At 35.3% G+C, this 16,723-nt stretch overlaps 2 pseudogenes; one reads left to right on the plus strand and one right to left on the minus strand.

Annotated features, from left to right (window-relative positions):
• Positions 1-4,288: 4,288 nt before the first annotated feature.
• LOC106843457 (olfactory receptor 11A1-like) lies at positions 4,289-5,232 on the plus strand (annotated as a pseudogene).
• Positions 5,233-7,812: 2,580 nt separating this feature from the next.
• Positions 7,813-8,742, minus strand: LOC106843458 (olfactory receptor 1f45-like; annotated as a pseudogene).
• Positions 8,743-16,723: the final 7,981 nt, after the last annotated feature.

Here is a 16,723-nt window from a genome sequence, read left to right on the forward strand (position 1 = left end):
TAGAAGTTTTACAGTTTCAAGTCTTACGCATAAGTCTGTAATCCATTTTGAGTTAATTTTTGAGCATAGTCTAAGACAAGGGTCCAATTTTATTCTTTCACACGTGGATGTACTGTTTTCCCAATGCCATCTATCAAAGAGAGTATTTTTCCTCATTGTGTATTCTTGGTATCACTATCAAAGGCTAATTGATTGTGTATGTGTGAATTTATTTTTTGACTCTTTATTCTCTTGCATTTGTCTATTTGGTTGTTCCTATGTCAGTACTGTACTGTTTTTTACTATAGCTTTCAAACATAGTTTGGAATCAGGAAGCTCTCCAGTTTTGTTCTTCTTTCTCAGTATTGCTTTAACTATTTGGGTTTTCTTTTTTGTCCCATACGAATTTTAAGATTGTTTTTTTCTATTTCTGTGAAAAATGCCATTGGAATTTTGATAAAGATTGCATAGAATCTGGAAATCTCTTAGGGCACTGTGGACTTTTTGGCAGCAGTAAGTCTTCCAATCCATGAACATGGGATATTTTTCATTAATTTTTTACCTCAATTTCTCTCATCAATGTATTACAGTTTTCTGTTTACAGATCTTTCATTTTGTTGGTTAAATTTATTCCTAAGTATTTTATTCCTTTTGGTGCTATAGCAAATGGGATTATTTTAATAATTTCTTTCTGAATAGTTGTTAGTGAATAGAAACATGACTGATTTTTGTATGTTGATTTTGTATTCTGCAACTTTACTGAATTTGTTTAGTTATAATAGTTTTTTAGTGGGGTCTTTAAGGTTTTTTGTGTATAAGATGATGCCATCTGCAGAGACAATTTTACTTATTTTCCAATTTGGATGCCGTTTATTTCTTTTTCTTGCCTCATTGTTCCGGCTAGGACTTCCAGTACTATGTTGAATAGAAATGGTAAGAGTGGGCACTCTTGTCTTGGTTCTGATATTAGAAGAAAACCTTTCATCTTTTCACCATTGAGTATGATGTTAGCTGTAGCATGTCACATATGGCTTTTCTATGTAGATATGCTCCTTCTATACCCAATCTTTTGAGAGTTTTTATCATGAAACCACATTGGATTTTGTCAAATGCTTTTACTGCATCTGTTGAGATGATCATGTTATTTCTATCCCTACTTATGTTAATGTGGTGTATCATGTTTATTAATTTGCATATGTTAAACAATTCTTGCATACCAAGGATAAATCTCATTTGTTCATAGTTATGATCCTTTGAATGTGCTCTTAAATTTGGTTTGCTAGCATTTTCCTGAGGAGTTTTGCATCTGTGTTCATCAGGAATGGCCTATGTTTTTTCTTTTTTTGCTCTGTTCTGTGTCGTTTTTGTATCAGGGTAATGCTGGCCAAGTAAAATGATTTTGGAAGTGTTCCCTCCTCTTCAGTTTTTTGGAAGACTATTAGAAGGATTGGTGTCAAATATTCTTTAAGTGTTTGGTAGAATTACCAATGAAACCATCAGGTTCTGGACTTTTCTCTATTGAGAGGCTTTGATTACTGATTCAATCACCTTACTCGTTATTGGTCTGTCCAGATGTCCTGTTTCTTTATGATTCAGTCTTGGACGTTTGAATATTTAAGAATTTTTTTTTTAATGCTGGGTTATCCAGTCTGTTGGTGTATCATTGTTGATAGTAGTCTCTTATAATCCTTTGTATTTGTCTGGTATCAATTGGAAAGTCTCCTATTTTATTTATAATTTTATTTATTTGAGGACTCTCTGTCTTTCTTGGTTAATCTAGTTAAAAGTTTCTTAATTTTTTTATTTTTTCAAAACAACAAATCAATTTCATCAATTTTCTCTGTGTCTTTCTAGTTTCTTTTTCATTTATTTCAGCTCTAATCTGTATTATTTCCTTCCTTCTGCTAAATTTCCAGTTAATTTCTTCTTCTTTTTCTAGTTGCTTGAGGTGTAAAGTTAGGCTGTTTGAGATCTTTCTTTTTTCTTAATGTAGGCACTTATGGCTGTAAATTTCTCTCTTAGAACTACTTTGCTGCATCCTATAAGTTTTGGTATGTTGTGTTTCTGTATTTGTTTGCCTCAAAGTTCTTTTTGATATCCTTTTGGATTTTTTCTTTGATTCATTGGTTGTCAGGAGTGTGTTGTTTAATTTCCACATGTTTTAAAATTTTCCATGTTTATTCTTGTTATGGTCATTAATTTGAATACTATTGTGGTCAGAAGGTAACTTGATATGTTTTCAATCTTCTTAAATTTGTGAAAACTTGTTTTGTGCCTAACACTTGGAGAATGTTCCCTGTGTAATTGAGAAGAATTTGTGTTCTGCAACTGTGGTTTCAAATGTTTTATATATGTCTGTTTTGTCCATTAGGTCAATATATATATATATATTTCTTTCTTCTTCTTCTTTTTTTTTTTGCTGAGGAAGATTAGAACTGAGCTAACATCCATGCCAATCTTCTTCTACTTTATATGTAGGTCACCACTACAGCATGGCTGACAAGTGGTATAGATCCACTCCCAGGATCCAAACCCACAAACCTGGGCTGCTGAAGCAGAGTGTGCCAAACTTAACCACTAGGCCATGGGGCTGGCCCCAAATCCACTGTTTCTTTTTTGATTACCTGTCTGATAAAAATTTATCCATTGTTGAATATACAGTATTGAAGTCCCCTAGTATTGTATTGTTGTCTATTTATCCCTTCAATTCTTTTAATATTTGCTTTATATATTACATGCCCCAATATACTTATAATTGTTATATCTTCTTGATGAATTAACTCATGTATCATTATGCAGTGATACTTTATCTCTCGATCTTTTATGTTACTTTGACAAGAAGTCTATTTTATATGATACATCTGTTTTGTATGCTTATAAATTCACAGCTACTCTCTTTTGGTTATCATTTACATGGAATATCTTGTTCCATCCCTTCACTTTCATCCTATAGGTTTCCTAAAGTGAGTCGCTTGTATGGAGCATATTGTTGGATCTTTTGTTTTTGTTTTTGTTTTGTTTTGTTTTTTCCATTAAGTCACTCAGAGTCTTTTGACTGGGTAATTTAATCCATCTATATGTAAAGTATTGATAAATAAAGACTTACTATTACCGTTTTGTTAATTATTTTCTGACTGTTTTGTAGTTCCTTTGTTAATTCTACAATTTAGAAAAGCACTAAGACTTGATGTATATATGTATCTACATAGCTACATCTACATTTACTTATACTTTCTTTCAGTATAAAACACACATCTCCAGATCAGATCCTCTCTACAGGTACACAGACTCATTTTTAGATCCTCAAAGTGCCATGCTCAATTACACAGCTTTGCTTTCACATATGCTTCTCCTACCTGGAATGCCCTCTCTACTACTTCTCTTCTGCCTGGCCAATTGTTTATTCTTCTTCAAAACTTAGCCTACTTGCTACCTTATTTAGGAAGCTTTCTCTGACCTTGCTTCCCCTGTCTTCCCCCTATCCCATCACAGTTCCAGTATAGGGTTGGTCTCTCACTGCTCCCACAGCACCTACACTTCCCCTGACATTATAATTTGTCATATTTCTACCATAAACTCTTGAATGACCTGATGAAGCAGTATTTAAGGAAGATTATTGTGATAAGGGAGAGGAAAAACTACAAACTAAATGGCTACGCAGTAGGACATTGTGCTAAGATAGGCATAGGGTAGAGAGGAAGGCATATAAGAATTTTCCAAGGAATAGTTGATGAAATTTCACTGCTTGGAGAATGGGAAATGAAAGAGATCATTAAAATAAACATGACTCTGATATACGAAGCTTAGGTATCAGGAATAATTTTCAAACCACTCTAATAGAGTTGATTGTGCTTGGGGAAAACACAAGAGTTTAAATCATACTGATTTTGAGCTGATGATGGGCCATCCCTAACAGTCACTTAGAGGATATTACATGGTTGCTCACAATGAAGGCTATATTTGACTGGTTATACAGATTAAGATGGTGGAATTTACTATATCAGAGAGATATTAGATTGAAATAATAAGGTAAAGGGTTTTGAAAAAAACTGAAATTGTAATTTTGGATAAATTCTCCCGTCTTGAAAAATATGAATAGTTAAGGAATGCAAGGAAGAATAGGAGTGGGAGAAGGAATAAGCAACTGAAAAGGAGGACAAATGAAGACGCGTGTAAGTGATCTTTGTTTTGGAGACTCACTTTTACCCTTTTGTTTTAGTCCTACTAATCTCAGGCTTGGCGTAGAAGATTAAAGACACATTAAAATTTCTCCCTTCAACACTGCCAAGCAGAAACTTGGATGGTCCACATGGAAATTGTCTCAATAGCAAACCAAACAATTACTGAATTTGTCCTCCTTGGTTTCTATGACATACTTGAGCAGCATCTCCTTTCTTTATTGTGATCACTGCCAACTATGCCGACATCACCATAGGCAATGTGCTAATTATTGTGGCCATGGTTAGCTGCTAGAGTCTTGACACATCCAGGTATTTCTTCCTGACCTGTCCTTCCTTGAGACTCTCTACACCAATCTGTCCTTTCTTGATAATTTCTAACGTATTGCCAAAAATGTGGGAGGGCTTCCTGTAGGAGGCATCCATCTCTGTGGCTGGTTGTTTGTGCTAGTTCTGTATCTTTTGTTCCCTCACGATAGCTGATTGCTTCCTGCTGGCTGTCACTGCAGATGATTGCTGTCTGGAGATCAGCTACTCCTGATGGGGCCCAGATAGTTCTTGGAGCTGATGGCTGCAGAATAGCTCTCTGGCTTCATGGTAGATGGACTAGTTGTGGCCCTAATGGCCCATATGATGTTCTTTGGCTTCAACCACATAGGCCAATTTTACTGCAACTTCATGCCTTTGGTGGTACTGGCTTACTCAGATCCCGGAGTGGCCCAGGTGACAATATTCCTTCTCTTTCTGTTCTGCCTCACTGTTCCCTTTGGACTGATTCTGACATCTTATCCTGGATTGTGGTGGCTATGCTGAGTTCTCTTGCTGGAGTTAGCAGGTGAAATAGTTTTTCCACATGCTCTTCCCACTTGTAGTGTCCATATTCTATTGAATTCTCATGGTCATGTACATTACACCTTCTGCTATCCACTCCCAACTCCTCTCCAAGATCTTTACCCTGCTTTACACCGTGATTGCCACCATCTTCAATGCTGTGATCTACATTCTTTGGAACAAGTTGGTTCATTAGCCACTCAGAAGGTGTCTCTACATAAGGAAGTTGAAACAGTTGATTTAAGAAAAATGGTATTGAAGATTTTAGTTTGTAGTTCAGAGCTCTCCATTTCAAAGTCCTCCAAGATTGGAGAAGAATAACTTTGTCTGTTTTGTTATTCCTCTCTAACCCTTCTACAGTTCCAAAAAAAGAGAGGATGTATGGCAATTTTGAAGTGCTAGATTTAAAAATTTTGCCTTAAATTCTATTATTTCTTTATTAAATAGGCCATGGATATTTAATGTAGAAAAATACTTAAACAAAAATAGTAACAGCAAAAGAAAACTAGAAGTATTGGCTATTTATATCATTGTTGTATAACAGCAGAATTTCATTCTACATAAGCAAGTTGGATCATTGAGTTCATAAGTTAGTTTTCCAGCAAACATTATGTCATGACCATCTTTCAAGATCAATAAAATATGTATTTTTTTATTCTTCTGGGCTTCATAGTATAGCTAAACATGATGTGTTTAAATAATCTTTTATTATTGGGAATTTTTAGTTGTATTCAATTCTTTCACTGTAAAAACATCATTTATATCCAGATTTTACTTTGATATATTCTTGGTACTTGAACTGTCAGGTCTAAGGACATGTATATATTTAAAAATATAAAGCTGACTGCATTTTCCTAATTCATTTTAATTGTTTATTGTAGAAAATTTCAAACATGCAGAAAAGTAGAGAGAGTAGCGTAATGAACCCTTATGTAGCTACCATTAAGTTTTGACATCAACATTTTGCCAATATTGTTTCAACTACCTACAGTTCACTTTTTTTTTTTGCTGGAAAATTTTAAAGCAAGTTTTAGATGTTGTGTAAATTATGTAAGTACATCTTCCACATATAAGTATTTAGTGTGCTCTTAAACTAAAAAATCATGCCCATCATGCTATTATGATACTTATGACTATCAATATTTTCATATCATCAAATGTACAAACCATGGTTAAATTTCCCCAATTATCTTTAAGTGATGTCTTAAAATTAGGATGCAAACAAGCTTCCCAAAATGCACCTTATGTTATGTTTCTTAGTCTATTTATTTCTCAGCAGTTCTCCTCTCCTTTTATTTTTTGCACCATTGACTTACTGCAGAAGTTGGGTTACCTGTCCTGTAGAATTTTTCATATTTCAAATTAGGTTTATTGCTTACTTGTGGTTTTGTTTTACTTCTATCCTTAATAACTTGCATTTTATATAAATCAAAAGTTAAATAGACTATTTTCTGTATAATACAATGCAATTGATCTTTTCGCTGCATCACTCTTTGACAGTCTGTATCAGAAAAAAAGAATCCAGTTTTCGAGTGATACATAGATACTCTACTTTTGAAGAACAACAGTCATGAATAAAACTTACATGGGTCAATTGTATAGGGATACGTGGTAACTAGGCTTTTGGCCATGATCACTTTGTGGTGTATATGGTTGTCGAATTCTAGTGTTGTACAATTGAAACTTAGATAATGTTATACACCAATTTTACCTCAATAAAAAAAAGCTGCTTGCAGAAGAATTTGCAATGCATAGTAACTGGTCAATAAAGTTGGCTGCTGGTGTGGAAAACAAACACACACAAACTTTACTGGGAAATATTCTTTAACTCTATTAGAAAAAACAAGAATATTTCTTAAAAATTTTCCTATTGTTACCAATATTTCAATTCTCAGCAATGACTGGTAGAAGGTTGACAGACACCCTCAAATATAGTGCAAACACACAGATAAAACATTTTGAAAATGAGGCATTCAAAGGAGAAAAACTGCATAGAACAAGTTTCTACTCTCTTACTCATGGTAAGATGGGGGTAGTATTGAAGATAGTAATTTGTATAGTGACTCTGATAACAAAGATGATATTGACTATAGTAAAGCTGATGGTAAGGATCTTCATTATTAAACTACTGATAGAAATAGCAATGGTGATCAAAATGGTGGTAGTGATAGTAATAGATGATCAAGTTTTAATAATATTAGTGTTACTAAGTAATTTAAAGATAGTTCATCCAATTCACCCTCAGGTACATTATATCTATATTATATAAATAATTATATGCATTATATTACAATGTAATATATATCATATTCCGTTTGACATGTTACTGATATAATTATTACATATTATGTATATATATATTCATCAGCCTTTATATATTATCACTCTTTGATATGTTGTTTTTCAGTGCCATCTGGTGTCCAACTGGAGGATGGACATTCAGAGAAAAAGAAAAATGTTTGTATTCACAAAGCAGTTGGGTATACATATACTTAAAACTGGATTGGATTAGCTGTTCTTTAATTGCCTTGTAATACTAATATTATTGAAACTTGATCATCTATTGCCATCAATACCACCATTTTGATTACCGTTGCCATTTCTATCAGTGGTTTAATAATAAAAATCCTCACCATCAGCTTTACGGCATATATATAAACCCATACCTAGAGTGGGACCTAGAACATAGTTCTCCTAATTTCTATATAGCGCTCTTTCCAATATATTGTATAATGCTCTGTGACAATGTTGGTGTTAACTGACTCACTTTATAAATGTGATGGTAAAGGATTTTTCCCAAAATGCTTGGCTATGGGGATTATTCCTAATTCCACAAACTCTCCATACCCAGAACCCTTTTCAGTGAACTCTTCACATCCTTATTTCTCAGACTATAAATAAAAGGGTTGAGAGTGGGAGTTACCAGGGTATACACGACAGCAGCAACCAGCTCCCCAGGGGGGTGAGAAGTTGATGGGGGCTTCAGGTATGTGGCAAAGACTGTGCTGTAGAAGAGGATGACCATGGAGAGGTGGGAGCTACATGTGGCCAGGGCTTTCTTTTTCCCCTGTGCTGATGGAACCCTAGCTACAGCATGGAAAATATGAACATAAGAACTTATGATGCATAGGAGAGGGCTGATTCCTAAAATTCCAGTCAGAGCCATCATCAGTTCCGCACTGAGGTGAGCATCAGAACAAGAAAGTTGAAAAAGTGGGCCAAAATCACAGAAAAAGTGAGGAATCTCTTGATTAATATAGAAAGACTGTTGAGATAGCAACAGGGCATGTACAAGAGAGACAGAGTGGGCCACTCCCCATGACCCACCCACCAGTAGCCCACATCTGCAAGGAGTCATTAGCAGTGGATAGTGCAGAGGATGGCAGATGGCAGCATAGCGGTCAATAGCCATGGCGGTCAAAAGCAGGTTGTCCATATCAGCAGAAACAGCAAAGAAATATAATTGGGTCAGACATCCAGAGAAAGAGATGGATGCGTTGCTGGTCTACAAATCCTCCAGCATTTTTGGGGCTGTAGTGGAAGTAAAGCAGAGATCTACCAGGGAGAGCTGGCTGAGGAAGAAGTACATGGGAGTCTGGAGACGGATGTCAGCACCAATAGCCAGCAGAAGTAGCAAGTTCCCTAGGAGGCTCAGCAAGTAGAGCGCCAGGAAGAGACCAAAGAGGAGCTGCCATTTCTCTGGGTCTCTGGACAGCCCCGAGAGGACAAAGTCAGGGTTCTTGCTGCAGTTCATTTGAGATTAGGTGTGCTGCAAGAAGGGAATCGGCATAAAGAGGATTCAGTCACCGTCAGCTACTGAGGTGGTTAGCACCTAGAGCCTATCTCTTGGCAATGCGTTTTCCTTATACCATCAATGTGAAGAATAGAGGAAAGAAATTAAACTAGCAATGGGAGGGACAAGATTTGAACTTTATAAATGATAGCCTAAGTGAAGAGACACAAAGATGAGGGAATGAAGGAAACAGAGGCTTCCTGGAGTTCCTTAAATGTAAAATTTCTCTTAAAGTTTGTGTCATGAGATAGTATAATTACTTGTTCATGAACCTGTTTTCATCACAATTCCACAAGTCTTTGAAGACAGAGGCTTCATCTTAGTACTTAGCTTACTTCTTGGCACATAGTAGAACTCAATAAATGCTTCTACCCATATACACAGTCACTACTTTAATTCAAGCTATTCTTGATGACTGGCACACTGCTAGCCTCCTAACTGGTTTAATAGGCCCACTCTTGCCCCATCCAATATTTTCCCCACGTTGTAGCCAGAGTGATCTTTTCAAAAAAGAAAATCTGATTATGTCTGTTATTTGTTTAAAAATAGGTGTCCAGAGAACCATTAGTCATATGAAAATATGAAAATCCCCACAATGTCTAACAAAGCTCAATGTGTTTTGACCTGGAGGCATTTCACTAGCCTCCTCTTGAACCACAGTACACTCATTCTCTGCTCCTCAGCCACACCAACTGCATTGCATTCCCTCACAAGTGCCATGTTCCTCCCTTTCATTCTGAGTCAACTCCTGCTCATTCTTCCAGTCTCAGATCAATTGGTGACTTTCTTAGGGAAGTTTTTCTTTGCGTCTTTGGTTAAGTGAAGGCTACATTTTATATGCTATCATAGCACCTTCATAAAATTTACTACAGTTGTAATATGGATGATGTAATTTATATTTATTTTGTTTAAATATTATTTAAGCTATTTAGTTAATGTGGGACTCCCTTATAAGGCCATAAGGTGCATTATGGTAGAGATTGCATCTAGTTTTCTTCTTCATTGTATCCCCAGAGTTTGTCATATAAAAGTCAGGAAATATTTAAGTATTTGTCACAAAATACATGAATAAATTAATGGGGACCAAAGGCAGAAGAGAGCAATATGTTGTCCCTCTCACCCAGGTAATCTTCCATTTAAACATTTTATGAATAAAATTTTTTCCTTCAAATATTCTCCTAATAATTTGGGTTGGAAACACTGATTCATCTATTTTTTTCATCCTTGAAATCCAGAGTAGTGCTGTAACACATTTTTCCTATAAAATGTTCCCCATTTCAGTCTCTTTCTCACTATTTTCAGTTACCTTCTTTCGACTTTCCCTCATCAACTTGCTCCCAGATTATTTCATCATCAGTTTAATGGGCATCATTAATTCTATTCTAATTATTATGATTTGTGCTGCAATGATTTTCCAGAAATTATACAACTTTCTCCTTTTGGTCTGATTCTCCCTTGCTCAAATACCTTAAATATCTTATTTCCTATTATATCACCTATACCCATCTTTGCCTGCCTATCAAGAACTTCTACTCTGGATCCACCCACCTATAAAACATGATTTCCCACTACTCATTAGTATTCTGTTTCCTCTTTCTTTTAGTTGGTGGCCTCATAGCTCCAAGAATATGCTCATTTCTTCCTTCATCTACTTACTCTCCTAAACTTTAATCCCTGCTCCTCTTCTCTCCTTATATCTTTCCTCATCACTCAAATATTACCAAACCTTCAAGGCTGGCCCAGTGGCATAGTGGTTAAGTTTGCGTGCTCCACTTCAGTGGCCTGGGGTTTGTGTTTCAGATCCCCAGCATGGACCTACACATGCACATCAAGTCATGGTGTGGTGGCAACCCACATACAAAATAGAGGAAGATTGGTACAGATGTTAGCTCAGGGCCAATCTTCCTCATTCCAAAAATAAAAAATTTACCTTGTTTGCCACCACATTTCTAGACTATTCTATCTGTTATTATTTTGTATCTTCCAGATTATATAGATAGGATGATCTAGCCCTTAAATCAATATTGGCTGTGGTGTTTTTTAATTTTTATGACATTTAAATTTTCTGTTATTTATCATATTATAAATACCTTGAGAGTAGGAATCATGTTTTGGTTTTTTTTTAAGTTCTCCATTGCAAGAGCTAAAAAGTTGGCCACATGATGTATCCCAAGGATTACTGTTCAGTGACTGCTTTCTAATTATGTGGCACAGTTTCCTTTTCTTTTCCTTTATACACTCATTACCTCCTAGTTCCTAGAAATCTTTAAATGTTCCAACGGATAATTGATTTAGGATAAACATATATCTTTTCCCTCTTTATGCACAACATATTTTAATACTTGAGAAAAGAGATCCTGAAACTTTCACCTGGAGAGTTAGTTAAGTCACAGATTTCTGGGTTTTACTCAAGAGATTCTGTTTTAGTAGGGTTTTTTTTTTTTAAATTGGAAACTGGAGGATTCCTTTTCTCCTACAAGACTGAGGTTTCTTTTACTCCCTTATTGCTTAAAACAGTACTTCCTTCAGCTCAGGCGTGGACATACCTCTCACGTTTTTATATCTGCTCCCAGGTTGGATCTTCTTGATGGTTTTGCTTGAATAGTCTCACTATTACTATATTCACCTACAGGTAATTTATCTGTAAAATATATAATTTGTATCAGATCTCAGATCAGGTGTGGCTAAGAACTAAGTTTATCTGAATAATATTTCAGTATTTAAAATATACAAAGTCTTAACTATGTGAAATTGTGAGGTCTTAGCTATCTAAAGTTTTAGCCTCAGATGAACAATATCCTACTATCCTAATGTGTTCCTACAGCCTTCTCCACTTCCTCCACTTCTCTGCTCTGTATGACAAGTCCTTCAAAGAGTTAATTGTATCTAACGCTCATTGTCCATTACTCTCCAAATTTGTGATTTTACCTTCCATGATACCTTAAACCCTCTTTAATCAAATTTTTGCCCTTATCATTCCATTGAAATCACTCTTGTCAAAATCGAAGTTCAATTTTCAGTTCTTAATTTACTTGATCTCTAAACATGACTTAACACAGTTGATTCCTCTATTCTTATTTCAAACACTTTCTTTTCCTTACTAACAGGATATCCATTAAACTCTCCTAAGCTTCCAATGGTCTCACTGAAGATGCCATCTTAGTGTGCTTGACAGGTTCCTCCTCATTCTTTTTATTAAAATTGGGATCTCTTTTGTATTTCCCAGTGCCAGGCTTTAAATATCCATAAGCAGATAATTTTAAATTATGTCTTCAATTCCATCTTCTTTACTAAGAACTCTAGACTCATATATTTAACTTCCTGCTAGATATGTCCCCATGAATGTCTGTTAGAACTTTTACCATGTAAGGTATTTCTTACAATGAGACTGACACATACTGCTTTGGAAACAGATACAGATCTAGCCCCTCAAGTGAAGAACTTCCATCCACTATGTTCCACTCTGAAATCTGAGCCCATTCCTCTGTTTGTCAAATGCTGCCTTCCACACTTACCTACTGGCTTCCCTAATCTCCACCCAAGTGATGACCTTAGAAATATGTGCTCTATTCAATACTCCTATGGAGCAGGTGAAACAGTCTAGAGAATCCAGATCCTTTGCCTACATTGGTGAGACCACGTCCAAAGGCAGAGAAGATGTAGTTTGGGAGTTAGGCTTTATCAATCTTCATCTCTCTTGGGACTAGAAGAGGTTTGCTTGCATCAGGAAACTTTGCTGGCTTTGGAGATCCAGTTCCCAGAGATACTCATTAGAGGCAAATCTGGAAGAATTTTCCATTGAGAAAATTGCCTGTAAAAGATGTTGAGCAATATAATCAACAATTAAGCAGAAGTCTAATATTTACAATGACTTAGAAATAAGATCAGAAAGAGTACTTAAAACTCACAACCTCTCTCTAGTTACTGCTCTTCCTCTTTTAAGCAGGAATAACTTGAAGACGTGGATGTATTGCCATAACATTTCATGACCCTTGATAGAAACTACTCCTATACAGATATATACACTCTAAGTAGCCCTTATAAAATAAATACAGATTGAAATATTCAGGCTTCTCATACGTCATTTACCATTTGATATCTGACAGGTATCACAAATTTAATTCTATCCAAATGAGAATTTTTGTTCCAACCTCTTTCCTCCTCCTTGTTTCTCATCTAATATTCACCATTTTAGTAAATTGCTCTACAGTACTACTTTAGTTCAAGCTATTGTTGATTGACTAGAGTACTGCTAGCCTCTTAACTGGTTGAACATGTCCATTCTTATCCTATCCAATATGTTCACACTACAGCCAGAGTAATCTTTTCAGAAAAGAAAATCTGATCATGTCACTTACTTGCTTAAAAATAGGTCTCTGGAGAACCATTGCTTTTATAAAAAATACAAAATCCTACCATGTCTAACAATGTTTAATGTGTTTTGACCTCAAAGTAGCACACCAGCCTCATCTTGCTCTATAGTCCACTCGTTCATGTCCCCCACCAAACTGGCTATGTTGCACTCCCTCATGTGCGCCACGTTCATTCCCTTCACTCTGGGTCAATTCCTGCTCATCTTTCTTATATCAGATTTATTGGTGAGTTTCTTGGAAAAATCTTCCTTTGCTTCTTTGATTAAGGCAATCCTACTTTTTTATATGCTGTCATAGCACCTTCATAGATTATCATAGTTGCAATGTGGAAGAAGTCATCATATTTATTTGTGTAAATATTTATTTGTCATTAATTAACGTTGGTCTCCCTCACAAGGCCCTAAGGTACCATTATGGCAGAGATTAAGTCCTTTTTCCCTTTCCTTTGTATCCCCACTGCTTAGTGTACAAAGGATATTATTTATTACTAAATGAGTAAATTAATTAGTGGATACTGAACGCAGGAGAGGGCAATATATTATGCTCCTTTAAGCAGTCCCCTTCCATTTCAATATTTCAAGAATATTCATCAATATTTCATCATGGGTTGGAAATATTGCTTCATCCATTTTCTTTATCCTTCAAGTCCAGATTAAGTGCTATAACTTTTATTTCCTATAAAATGTTCCTCATTTCAGTCCATTTCTCACTATTTTCACAATCACTTTCATTGAACTTTCTTTCATCAACTCACTTCTAGCTTATTTCATCAGCAGCTTAATTGCCTTCACCGATTTTACTCTATTCACTATGATTCATGCTGCAAGCATCTGCCAGAAATCACACAAATTTCTGGGTGGGATGTGAGAACTTGCATTTCTAGCATGCTCTGACATCAGGTGATGTGGGTGCTGCTAGTTTGCTGAATAGAATTCAAAATATATAGCATAATATACTCTTTTATTACCTTTATGACTCTTTCTTTTCCATTCATTTTCATTTCCCCTATCCTTTTTTATTGGGAACTGGAAGTTTCCCATTCTTGTACAGGATTAGGTCTTCCCCTACTCCTTTATCTCTTCTGAACAATACTTCCTTCAGCTTAGAGAGGGTTTTCTAGTTATCCTTCTGTTACTGATTTCTGGTTTCATACCATTGTGATCAAGGAAGATACTTGATATGATTTCAACCTTCTTGAATTTGCTAAGACTTATTTTGTGGCCTAACATATGGTCTATCCTACAAAAATGTTCCATGTGCACTTGAGAAGAATGTGTGTTTCCTGTTGTCTGATAGAATGTCTTGCATATGTCTCTTACGTCCATTTGGTCAACAGTGTTGTTCAAATCTGGTGTTTCCTTATTGATTCTCTATCTTAATGTTCTATATATTTTTTAGAGTGGGGTATTAAAGTATCTAATTCTCATTATATTGCCATTTGTTTCTTCTTTTATCTCTGTTAGTTTTTGCTTTATATATTTAGGTGCTCCAATGTTAAGTGTATAAATATTTACAATTGCTATATCTTCCTGATGGATTGATCCCATCATCATTATACAATGAACTTTCTGTTTTTACCATTTTCAGTTTAAAGTCTATTTTGTCAGATATAAGTATAGCTACACTGCTTCTATTTTGTTATCATTTTCTTGAAATGTCTTTTTCCATTCCTTCACTCTCAGTCTATATGTGTCTTTAAGGCTAAAGTGAGTCTCTTGTAGGCAGCATAACACTGGAGCTTTTTTTTTTAATCCATTCAGCCATCCTACATCTTTCTATTAGAGAATTAAACGCATTTTCAATGCCTTTATTCTCCAATTCTTTTCTTCACCAAGGTGTCAGAACGTTTCTTCTGGGCTCTCAGGTTCCCACAAAGACATTCTCATTCATGAATAATTGTCAAATATGATGTTTCTATGGATATATGAAAGCTAGAGCCCCCTAGTTAACCATTTGCTAATGTCCTCTTCACCTTGATTTTTTAAATGTTTTGCTGCATGTAAGATTCTTGGCTTAACAGGTTTTCCTTTCAGCAATTTGAATCTCATCTCACTGCTTTATGATATTCTTTGTTTCTGAGGAGAATTCAGCTTTTAATTTTTTGGGTTTCTCTTGCATGAGATATTTTTCTCTTTCTGTCAAGATTTTTCTTTCGTTTTTAAATACTTTACCTATAACACGTCTGGGTTTGTGTTTCTTTGTATTTCTTCTATCTGGAGTTTTTTGACCATCTTGGATGTGTAGATGAATGTTTTTCATCACTTTTTAGATATTTTTAGGTATTATTTATTTCAATATTTTTCTTTCCCATTCTCTTTCTCCTCTTCTTTTGCTACTTCCATTATGTATATATTAGTGTGTTTAAAGATGTCGCATGGTTATTGAGACTGATCATTTTTCATTCTCCTTTCCTCTCCGCATTATCTGTGTACAGATTGCATTCTCTCTATCAATCTGTCTTTAAGTGCGCTGATTCTTTCTTCTGCCAACTCAAATCTACTGCTGAGCCTTTCTCATGAATTTTTTATTTTGTTGATTGCATTTTTTCCCTACAAAATACTAACTTGGTTCTTTTTTATAATTTCTATCTGTTTCTCAACATTCTCTATTTGATGAGACATTGCCATCGTATAATTTTTAATTCTATAAACATGTTTATGCCTGTTCTTTGAATACATTTATAACAGATATTTTGAAGGTTTAGTCTGTTAAGTCCAATGACTAGGGCCACTCATAGGCACTTTCTTTTGCCTGTTGTTTTTCCTGTATATGGGTCACACTTTCTTTCCTGTTTCTTTGCGTGTCTCAAAATCTTTTGTTGAAAATCAGATTCTAGATAAACATTGTAGTAACTCTGGATACTGACCCTCTCCCCTCACCCTGGGTCTTCTTGTTTTTGTTTTTTTGCTTGTTTATTTGTTTATTGATTTGACTGGACTAATTTAGTCATCTATTTACCACATAGTGTAAAGACTCTAATGTCCCTGATAATTTTTGGCCTCCCCTTTTATTTTTAAGTTTGTCTTTCTAGGATTTCCCCACTTAGGTAAGCACAGTTTAACGCTCAGTCACTGATTGGTCAGAAGTTGTGCTTAAGCCTGTTGAACGAGAAAGGTTTTCACAGACTTTTGTTGAATATGTTAGAAACTTAGAGACTTTTCCTATTCAGAGATTTTATGAGTTTACCTTGTATCCAGCCAGGGTTAAATAACCCACAAGTTCTCTCTCTGGTTACTCTTCAAAGGGTACAGCCTTTTTTGTATGCCCAGTCTTTTGGACAACCAGGGATGACTTTGATGTTAGCTGGGTTCTCTTTTACTGTCTCTTTCCTTCCTGGATAGCTTCTGGGATGGTCTATCTTTATTGGTATCATGTAGAGCTCTTAGCCTCCATTCTCTGATTTCTATATTGTTTTTAACAATGCACTGGTGCAGTTAAAAATATTGTGTGGTATTAATATGTATGGTGCTGTTTGGACCCTTATAGTTAACATTCTCACTCATATTTAATAAAAATCCTACAATCGCTGTTAGTCACAAGAATAGCATCATGTTAGTAATTTACATATT

Source organism: Equus asinus, chromosome 8 (assembly GCF_041296235.1).
Source record: "Equus asinus isolate D_3611 breed Donkey chromosome 8, EquAss-T2T_v2, whole genome shotgun sequence".
NCBI lineage: Eukaryota > Metazoa > Chordata > Mammalia > Perissodactyla > Equidae > Equus > Equus asinus.